Below are 11630 nucleotides of genomic sequence, written 5' to 3' on the forward strand. Positions count from 1 at the left end.
TATTTATTACAAGAGTTTTGTCTTTCTTTCTTTTTAATGGGGGGGGGGAAGAGTGGGAGGGAAGAGGAGAAGGATTTTCATTCATTGAAAAGCAAATTAATTTTTTTTAAAGAAGGCTATTATTTGGAACTATGCCCGAAGCGCTCTCAAACTGTGCCTACTGTTTGATCCAGCAGTGTCTCTACTGGGCCTATATCCCAAAGAGATCATAAAGGAGGGGAAAGGAGCCACATGTCCAAAGACATTTGTAGCGGCCCATTTTGTGGTGGCAAGGAACTGGAAACTGAGTTGGGGAATAGCTGAAGAAGTTACAATATATGAATGTTATGGAATATTATTATTATTCTATGAGTGAAGGGAGTAGAACCAAGAGAACATCATATATAGCAACAACAAGATTATGTGATGATCAGTTCTGATGGACTTTTCAACCATGAGGTGATTCAGGTCAATTCCAATGACTTGTGGTAGAGAGAACCATCTGCCTGCAGAGAGAGAACCTTGGAGATTGGATACATAGCAGTTGCACTTTTTTCTTGCCGCTTGCTTGCTTTTTGTTTCTTTCTCATTTTTTTCTCTTTTTGATCTGATTTTTCTTGTGCAGCATGATGATTGTGGAAATATGTATAGAAGAAATGCACGTGTTTAACCAACATCGGATCGCTTGCCATCTAGGGGAGGGAAGTGGGGGGAAGAGAGGAGGAAAATATTTGGAACACACGGTTTTGCAAGGGCGAATGCTGACAACTATCTTTGCCTATATTTTGAAAAATAAAAGGCTATCATTTAAATAAAAAAGAAGGCTATTGTAAGAGATTTGACAGGGGTGGGGAGTGAAAGACAGTGAAGACCAAAAAGTTGTGAGCCTGGGTGATGGGAGCGATAGTAGTGCCTTCGACAGAAATAGGGAGGTTTGGAAGAGGAAGGGATATGGAAGGGGAGAAGATAATGAGCTCTATTTTGGACATGCTCAGTTTGAGACATCTATGGGACCCCCATTTGGAGTGTCTAGAAGCAGTGGGTGACGCAGTATCAGAACTCAGGAGAGAGAACTCGGTTAGATATATAGATCTGGGAGTAGTCTATGTACAGATGATAGATGAACCCATGGGAACTAATGAGAACACTGAGAGAAACAGTGTGGAGCAGAGATTTTTCACCTTTTTTGTATTATATATCCCTCTGGCAGACTGCCAAATACTTGGAAACACCAGTCAGAATAAAGTTCTTTGCCTGCATTTATTAGTGATGAAAATGCTGAATTTCAATTAGAAGTTAGTGGATACCAAAATATCTTTTTCTCTATCCAACTTCCCAGACCTCCCAGAAATTAATCCATGGACCCCAAGTTGAGAATTCTTGGTATAGAAGGAGAAGAGAGCTTATGGCAGGCAAAGCCTTGAAGGATATTTACAGGAAGTTGTCATGACCTGCAAGATCCAGCCAAGGAGACCGAGAAGGAGCAGTCAGACAGGTAGGAGGAGAACCAAGAGAGAGGCGTGTCCTAAAAACCTAGAGAGGAGAGAGTAGCCAGGAGAACAGGGCGAGTGACAGAATCCGAGACTCCAGAGAGGTCAGAAAGGATGAGGAATGAGAAGAGGCTATTTGATCTGGCCATTAAAGAGTCACCGGTAACTTTGGAAAGGGGGGAAGTTTCTGTTGAGTGATGAGGTCAGAAGGCAGGCCTTCCAACTTCAAAGTCGGGGCTCTTACCACTGCACCGCACTGTTTCCCTTCTCGACGCCAAGCTTGCAATTCCTCCTCAGATTACCCTCATCTAACAGAAATCAGTCATGTGCTTAGAGATCAAGAAATAAATCCCTTTCGGTTTCTAAGGCAAACACAGAGATTTCACCTCCAAATTACATTTTCATTGTCGTTTTCCTTTGCTTTTGACATATTTATGAACTAACTTGGAGCAGGATCGCCGACAGCAGGTCCTAATTCTCTGCCAGCATACCAAGGGGTTTTTTTGGTAGCGACCTGCGCAGAGCGGCTACCGGGCCTGCCTCTTACTTTCCCCCCTGCAACTCCTCCTCTGAGACATATGTACTGAAATACTTTATGGCCTCCACGTAGGTCATAATTTAAAACCACCCTTCAGCACTCAGCCACGGGGATCGTGGAGAAAGAACCGGGCCCTGAAATGTCTCAAATTCGAGCCAATTAGCTCCTCGGAAAACCAAAAGTCTCCTCATTCGGCCGGAACTGGGCGTAACCCACCACCTTGCCCTCCCCACCCCCAGCCTCAACTTTTGTCTCTCGTGTTTTAAGGCCAAGCGTACAGTATTGGCAAAAAAATGTGTGAATTTAATTAAGGTTATCTAACGAAAAGACGCATTTCCAAAAGTGCTGACTTGTCAATGGGAATTTAATTAGCGGCTCCAAATCTAACTAGAAAGCTCCTTTTATCTCATTATCACATTTCTAGAACCCATTAGCACATATTTCTCGGTCTGAAATGTTTGAGTATATGATCCAAACTGTCGTCCAGGCCTGCATGCGTGTATAGGCAGGGGAGTAGTGCAGCTAACAAGCTCAATATGTTTCCATAGGACATCGTTCGGAACGAGATCGAGTAAGCTGACGTCTAGCTATGGCAGGAAAAGTAACTTAAAACCGTCCTTTCCAAGCACTGAACTGAGACGCCTCCGGAAGCAGCCCACTGGAAGAAGAGACCGACCCCTGGTTCTCCATGGTGGGGGAGGACGTGAGATCATTCGACAATGTTGGTTTGATAACCAAGGCCAGGAACACCTTTTTAAAGTCTGGAAAAGCAGCATGGTAGAGAGGTAGCAGGGCTGAATCTCAGTCCCATTACATCGCTATTAGTTGGACAAGTCATTCCAACAGCACTGGGGAGTTGTTCAACTCAACAGAGCCATATCTGGGAATCTGTCTGACATGGGAAAGCTTGTTGTATCCAGAGAGACAACGTGTTCCCATGAGAAGAGCACTGGATTTGAAGTCTGAAGGTTTGGGTTCAAAACCAAACCCTGCCATTTACTATCTGTGCGACCTCAGGCAAATCACAACCTCTCTGAACCTCAGTATCTTCCTCTGTAAAATAAGAAGACTGGAATCATTGGCCTCCTAAGTCCCTTCTAAGTTTTGCTCTTTGACCCCTGTTCTTAGGAGATGCACCCTCAATTACGGGAACAAGGTGGGACTAGGGTTTACCTGAGCGGTCAGCAAGGGGCCTGCCATAATAGTAAATACTTATAAATGTTTATTGATATCACGGCTTATTTCATTGCTCCCTATTTTATTCCTTTTTCTTGGTTTTCTTTAATTAATTATTCTTGATCACCAAATGCTGTCAGTTACCTCTAAAGTCAATGGCCTAGGACAAAACCAAGTCACCCTACCCTCATTTTATCTCTAATACTCAGTGATCTCTATAGTCCTTTCTGGTTCTAAATCTATAGTACTATGAAGCACGTTAAATATAACATTGGCAATTTCTTTGTCATTCAGAGTTTCAACATGCCAGCTTTCGAAGACATCTCCGCCATTTCATTTGGAATTAGGTGATGAATTTTCTTCAGTGACTTTCATAGTGAATTGTGCTTTAATTGGTATTTTCTATTATATCTCAGTCACAAAGCACTTCTGAAGAACCAATTAAAGTCAAGTTCAGGCTTATGGTGAGGGGGAGAATGGGATGGTTAGGTACTGTTAAAATAAGAGGTTCAGTATTATACACGGAGGCAACAAAACTACGGGATGATCAACTCTGAAGGACGTGGCTCTTTTCAGCAATGAGCGATTCAGACCGATTGCAATGGATTTGTGATGGCAACAGCCATCTGCATCCAGAGAGGGGACTGTGGGGACTGAGTGTGAATCACAACATATGTTCTCCTTTTTGTTGTTGTTTGCTTGTTTGTTTTTTCTTTCTTTTTTTTTCCTTTCTGATCTCATTTTTCTTGCATAGCAGGATAAATGTGGAAATGTGTAAAGGAAAACTGCCCATGTTTAATCTATATTGGATAGATATATAAGGGAGGGAGGGGAGATAAGGAGGGAGGGAGAAAAACTTGAAACACAGGGTTTTGCAAGGGAAAATGTTGAAAAGTATCTTTCCAAGTGTTTTGAAAATAAAAAGCAATAATTTAAAAAAAAGATAAGAAGTTTAGGTGAATATTAAAGTAAGGACACATAGAGTAGGCTGAGAATCTAAAGTGGAATTGGAAGTAAAGTAGGACTTTGCTATTCTCAGTAAAACAATGATCCATGACTACTCTGAAGGATTTAGGATGAAAAATCCTAGCCATACCCAGAGAGACAACTGATTGTGTCTGAATACAGATTGAAGAATACTCTCTTTTTTTTTTACTTTATTTTTTCTTGAGGGTTTATTTTTGGGGGAGGATCTATTTTTCTTTCGCAACATGACTTTTATGTAAATGTTTTGCATAACTTCACATATGCTCTCTTAATGAGGGCTGGGAGTACAGATAAGGGAGAGAATCTAGAACTCAGTGTTTTAAAAGCAAATATAAAAAACTGTCTTAAATATAACTGGGGAAAAATAAAAATTTTAAATAAAAATATCTCTATTTGAAGAACCAATAATCTATTATACAGCAATGATCTTCACTTTTTAATGAATGTTAAATATTTCACAATATTGTGTTTAATCAAGCTCATATTTTCTATTATAATTTAAGTCTAAACTGTCATGTATCATAAATAAAAACCATAATTAAAAAGATAACAAAGCACTTCTGAAATTTGCTCATTAGAGAAATGATAAAAACCACATTCTCTTTCCCTCCGACCCAACCCTATTAAAATTAGCAGCTCTCTCTGGTGTACCTCATTCTACCAAACTGAAATGTTCCCCCCAAAATTTGCACATCTGAATACAGAGAATGCTACATCGAGAGTAGAAAAAAAAGAAACCTCAGAGGTTGTCTCCCTCTATTTTACAAATGAGAAAACTGAGGTAGAGAATGCCCAAGTTCACACTGGTAATAAGTGGCAAAGTGGGAATTTGAACTTAGATCCTTTAACTCCCAATCCAGACTTCTTTCCACTGGAGAACAAATTGAATTACTGAAATCAAATAATATGATTCATTTTCCCAGGGAAATGTTCTATAGTGACTCCTTTTGTAAAGTAAGGGCTTGAAATCTGAAAGAGCAAAGCTCATTTGTTTTGTAAACTAGACAAAAAAAGCCAATCAAATTTTCTTAAAAGAAGGTATGTATTTGTACTAGTTCCCCTTCCCTTCAACAACTGCCTTTCTCTGCATAGAACTTTTCAGGGGCTTTATTTCATTTCACCGGCTATTGGCCATAATGTCTCATTTGTAGAGATTACAAATATTAGCCAATTTATCATTCTTATCAACTTCAAATTACTTTCATAGAACAGTTCTACAGTAAATCACCCAATGTTTTAAAATGCCTATTATGAGCTGGGTACGGTTGAAGGTGAAGAGAAGAGGGAGATAGGAAATGGGTCTCAAGCCCATAATTGCAGAGTTGGAAAGAATCTTAGAGGCCAACTAGCCCACCTTTTCCAGATGAGAAAACTGAGGGCCATGGCAGGAAAGTGATCTGTCTAAGGTCACCTAGAGCTAGGTTCCTAGTTCTAAAATTGTAAGGGATCTCAGAGGTCATCCAGTCCAATCCCTTCATTTTACAAATAAGTAAAGTGAGGTCCAAGAAGGGAAAGGGACTTGTTCAAAGTCACACAGATAGAGGAAGAGACAGGAACTGGAATCTAGTCCTGTGACTCCAGACCCAATATTCTTTTTTAAGTTTTATTTATGTACTTACATATATCACTATCATGTCTCACTTCTTCCATGCTCAACTGAATCCTCATGATAAATTAATATACTGGCCATGTCTGAAAAAGCATCCTTCGTTCTGTATTTCTAATGCCCCATTCCTCTCATGAAAGACGTGGGGGATGAAACTTCACCATCAATGCTTTTTGTTTGGTTTCTTTTTTTGAAATAGTATTTTATTTTTCCAAAAACATGCAAAGTTAGTCTTCAAAGCTCACCTTCGCAAAACCTTGTCAACCCCAATATTCTTTCCAGTGCCCTCAATAAGCTTACATTCTCTGGAATCATAGGACTCAGTGCCTGAGATGTGTTTTTAACTACTCTGTGTGTGTGTGTGTGTGTCTGTGTGTGTGTGTGTGTGTGTGTGTGTGTGTGTGTGTCTAACACAAATTAGCTTTATATTTGTTGTTGTTTAGTCGTTCCAATCATATCCACCTCTCAGGGACCACACTCGAGGTGTTCTTGGAAAAGACACTGAAGCATTTGCCAGTTCTTTCTCTGGTTCGTTTTCCAGATGTGGAAACTGAGGCAAACAGAATGAAAGGACTTGCCTAGGGTCACACAACTAATAAATGTCTGAGGCTGGATTTGAACTTGGAAAGATTAGTCTTCTTGACTTTAGGTCCTGCACTCTATCCACCATGCCCCCTAGCTGCTCAACTTTATATTAACGCAGCATATATTTTAGATGTAATTGTTGTCTCCTCCATGAGGATGTCAGTACTTTGCAAGCAGGGATTGTTTCATCCTCTGGCCCCTATATCCTCTGCATCTGGCACAGTGCCTGGCACAGAGCAGGAGCTTTAATAGTATTTGTTGAGTGATTCATTGATAGTCCAACTCCCTCGTGTTATAGGTGTTAGGAGAGCAGTGACTTGTCCAAGATCATACATGCAGGATTTTTTTTTATTTGTATTTAATAATTACTTTATATTGACAGAATCCATGCCAGGGTAATTTTTTTACAACATTATCCCTTGCACTCGTTTCTGTTCCGATTTTTCCCCTCCCTCCCTCCACCCCCTCCCCTAGATGGCAAGCAGTCCTATGTATGTTAGATATGTTGCAGTATATCCTAGATACAATATATGTTTGCAGAACCGAACAGTTCTCTTATTGCACAGGGAGAATTGGATTCAGAAGGTAGAAATAACCCGGGAAGAAAAACAAAAATGCAGATAGTTCACATTCATTTCCCAGTGTTCTTTCTTTGGGTGTAGCTGCTTCTGTCCGTCATTTATCAATTGAAACGCAGGTCTCTTTGTCAAAGAAATCCACTTCCATCAAAATATGTCCTCATACAATATTGTTATCGAAGTATATAATGATCTCCTGGTTCTGCTCATTTCACTTAGCATCAGTTCATGTAGGTCTCTCCAAGCCTCTCTGTATTCATCCTGCTGGTCATTTCTTACAGAACAATCATATTCCATAACATTCATATACCACAATTTACCCAGCCATTCTCCAATTGATGGGCATCCATTCATTTTCCAGTTTCTAGCCACTACAAACAGGGCCGCCACAAACATTTTGGCACATACAGGTCCCTTTCCCTTTTTTAGTATCTCTTTGGGATATAAGCCCAATAGAAACACTGCTGGATCAAAGGGTATGCACAATTTGATAACTTTTTGGGCATAATTCCAGATTGCTCTCCAGAATGGTTGGATTCGTTCACAACTCCACCAACAATGCATCAGTGTCCCAGTTTTCCCGCATCCCCTCCAACATTCATCATTATTTTTTCCTGTCATCTTAGCCAATCTGACAGGTGTGTAGTGGTAGCTCAGAGTTGTCTTAATTTGCATTTCTCTGATCAATAATGATTTGGAACACTCTTTCATATGAGTGGTAATAGTTTCAATTTCATCCTCTGAAAATTGTTCATATCCTTTGACCATTTATCAATTGGAGAATGGCTTGATTTCTTATAAATTTGAGTCAGTTCTCTATATATTTTGGAAATGAGGCCTTTATCAGAACCTTTAACTGTGAAGATGTTTTCCCAGTTTGTTGCTTCCCTTCTAATCTTGTTTGCATTAGTTTTATTTGTACAAAGGCTTTTAATTTGATGTAATCAAAATTTTCTATTTTGTGATCAGTAATGGTCTCTAGTTCATCTTTGGTCACAAATTTCTTTCTCCTCCACAAGTCTGAGAGATAAACTATCCTATGTTCCTCTAATTTATTTATAATCTCGTTCTTTATGCCTAGGTCATGGACCCATTTTGATCTTATCTTGGTATATGATGTTAAGTGTGGGTCCATGTCTAATTTCTGCCATACTAATTTCCGATTATCCCAGCAGTTTTTATCAAATAATGAATTCTTATCCCAGAAGTTAGGGGCTTTGGGTTTGTCAAACACTAGATTGCTGTAGTTGACTATTCTGTCTTGTGAACCTAACCTTTTCCACTGATTCACTAATCTATTTCTTAGCCAATACCAAATGGTTTTGGTGACTGCTGCTTTATAATATAATTTTAGATCAGGTACAGCTAGGCCACCTTCATTTGATTTTTTTTCATTAATTCCCTTGAGATCCTCGACTTTTTATTGTTCCATATGAATTTTGTTGTTATTTTTTCTAGATCATTAAAATATTTTCTTGGAAGTCTGATTGGTATAGCACTAAATAAATAGATTAGTTTAGGGAGTATTGTCATCTTTATCATGTTCGCTCGGCCGATCCAAGAGCACTTAATATTTTTCCAATTATTTAAGTCTGACTTTATTTGTGTGGAGACTTTTTTATAATTTTGCTCATATAATTCCTGACTTTCCTTTGGTAAATAGATTCCCAAATATTTTATGGTATCAACAGTTACTCTGAATGGAATTTCTCTTTTGTATCTCTTGCTGTTGGGTTTTGTTGGTGATGTATAAAAATGCTGAGGATTTATGTGGATTTATTTTGTAGCCAGCTACTTTGCTAAAATTATGAATTATTTCTTATAGCTTTTTAGTAGAATCTCTGGGGTTCTCTAGGTATACCATCATATCATCTGTAAAGAGTGATAGTTTGGTTTCCTCATTGCCTACTCTAATTCCTTTAATATCTTTCTCGACTCTTATTGCCGAGGCTAGTGTTTCTAATACAATATTAAATAATAATGGTGATAGTGGGCAACCTTGCTTCACTCCAGATCTTACTGGGAAAGGTTCCAGTTTTTCCCCATTGCATATGATGCTTACTGATGGTTTTAAATATATGCTCCTGACTATTTTAAGGAAAAGTCCATTTATTCCTATGCTCTCAAGTGTTTTTATTAGGAATGGATGTTGGCTTTTATCAAATGCTTTTTCTGCATCTATTGAGATGATCATATGGTTTTTGTTTGGTTGGTTATTGATTTAGTCAATTATGCTAATAGTTTTCCTAATATTGAACCAGCCCTGCATTCCTGGTATAAATCCTACTTGGTCATAGTGTATTATCCTGGGGATGATTTTCTGTAATCTTTTTGCTAAAATTTTATTTAAGATTTTAGCATCAATATTCATTAGGGAGATTGGTCTATAATTTTCTTTCTCTGTTTTCAGCCTACCTGGTTTAGGTATCAGTACCATGTCTGTGTCATAAAAGGAGTTTGGTAGTATTCCTTCAATCCCTATTTTTTCAAATAGTTTATTTAGCATTGGAGTTAATTGTTCTTTAAATGTTTGGTAGAATTCACATGTAAATCCATCTGGTCCTGGGGATTTTTTCTTAGGGAGTTGATTGATAGTTTGTTCTATTTCTTTTTCTGAGATGGGACTGTTTAGGATATTTACTTCTTCCTCTGTTAGTTTGGGCAAGCTATATTTTTGGAGGTATTTTTCTATTTCATTTAAGTTGTCGAATTTATTGGCATAAAGTTGGGCAAAGTAGCTCCTAATTATTGCTCTAATTTCCTCTTCGTTAGTGGCGAGTTCTCCCTTTTCATTTTTAAGACTAACAATTTGATTTTCCTCTTTCCTTTTTTTAATCAGATTTACTAAGGGTTTGTCTATTTTGTTGGTTTTTTCATAGAACCAACTCTTAGTTTTATTAATTAATTCAATAGTTTTTTTACTTTCAATTTTATTGATCTCTCCTTTTATTTTTAGAATTTCAAGTTTAGTGTTTGACTGGGGGGTTTTAATTTGTTCCTTTTCTAGCATTTTTAGTTGCAAGCCCAAATCACTGACCTTCTCTTTCTCTATTTTATACAAATAGGCCTCTAGAGATATGAAATTTCCCCTTATTACCACTTTGGCTGCATCCCATACATTTTGGTATGATGTCTCATTATTATCGTTTTCTTGGGTGAAATTATTAATTATGTCTAAGATTTGCTGTTTCACCCAATCATTCTTTAGTATGAAATTATTTAGTTTCCAATTATTTTTTGGTCTACTTCCCCCTGGCTTTTTGTTGAATGTAATTTTTCATTGCGTCGTGGTCTGAGAAGGATGCATTTACTATTTCTGCCTTACTGCATTTGAGTTTGAGGTTTTTATGTCCTAATATATGGTCAATTTTTGTATAGGTTCCATGAACTGCTGAAAAGAAAGTGTATTCCTTTCTGTCTCCATTATATTTTCTCCAGAGATCTATCATATCTAACTTTTCTAGTATTCTATTTACCTCTTTGACTTCTTTCTTATTTATTTTGTAGTTTGATTTATCTAATTCTGAGACTGCAAGGTTAAGATCTCCCACTATTATAGTTTTACTGTCTATTTCTTCTTGCAGCTCTCTTAATTTCTCTTTTAAGAATTTAGATGCTATACCACTTGGTGCATATATGTTTAATATAGATAGTGCTTCATTATCCATGCTACCCTTTAGCAAGATATAGTGCCCTTCCTTATCTCTTTTAATTAGATCAATTTTTGCTTTAGTTTAATCTGAGATCAGGATGGCTACCCCTGCTTTTTTGACTTCACCTGAAGCATAGTAGATTTTGCTCCAACCTTTTATCTTTAACCTGCATGTATCTCCCCGCTTCAGGTGTGTTTCCTGTAAACAACATATTGTAGGATTCTGGCTTTTAATCCATTCTGCTAACCGCTTCCTCTTTATGGGGGAGTTTACCCCGTTCACATTTATGGTTAGAATGACCAATTCTGTATCACTTGTCATCTTGTTAACCCTGGTTTATGCTTTTCTCCCTTCTTTCCCCCTTACCCCACTTGCCAGTATTAAGTTTGTGAGCACCACTTGCTTCTCACAGCCCTCCCTTTTTAGTATTCCTCCCCCCGCCTTAGAGTTCCTCCCCCTATCTCACCCCTTTCCCTCCCCGTTTCTGTATTCCCTTCCGCTTAGCTTATTCCTTCCCTTTTCACTTTTCCCTTCTCACTTTTCAATGAGGTGGGAGAAGTTTCACCATAGATTGAATATGTCTAAAATTTTTCTCTTAAAGCCAATTCTGAAGGCAGTAAGATACCCACTATATTCATCCCCCTCCATTCTTTCTCTCAGATATAATAGATTTCCTATGCCTCTTCATGAGGTGTACTACCCCCACTTTACCCTTTTTCTGGTACAATGTCCTTTCCACATCAGTTTCTAGAACAAGGTATACATGTATTCTTTATACATCTTTATAGCCGAAATATAGTTCCCAAGATTAATCTTTACCTTTTTTAGATTTCTCTTGAATTCTATATTTGTAGATCAAATTTTTTGTTAAGTTCTGGCTTTTTCATCAAAAATAGGTGAAATTCGCTTACTTCGGTGAATGTCCATCTTCTTCCCTGGAAAAAGATGCTCATTCTGGCTGGGTAAGTTATTTTTGGTTGCATACCAAGTTCCTTAGCCTTTCAGAATATCATATTCCAGGCCCTTCGATCTTTTAGT

This window comes from Antechinus flavipes, chromosome X, assembly GCF_016432865.1.
Source record: "Antechinus flavipes isolate AdamAnt ecotype Samford, QLD, Australia chromosome X, AdamAnt_v2, whole genome shotgun sequence".
Classification (NCBI taxonomy): Eukaryota; Metazoa; Chordata; class Mammalia; order Dasyuromorphia; family Dasyuridae; genus Antechinus; species Antechinus flavipes.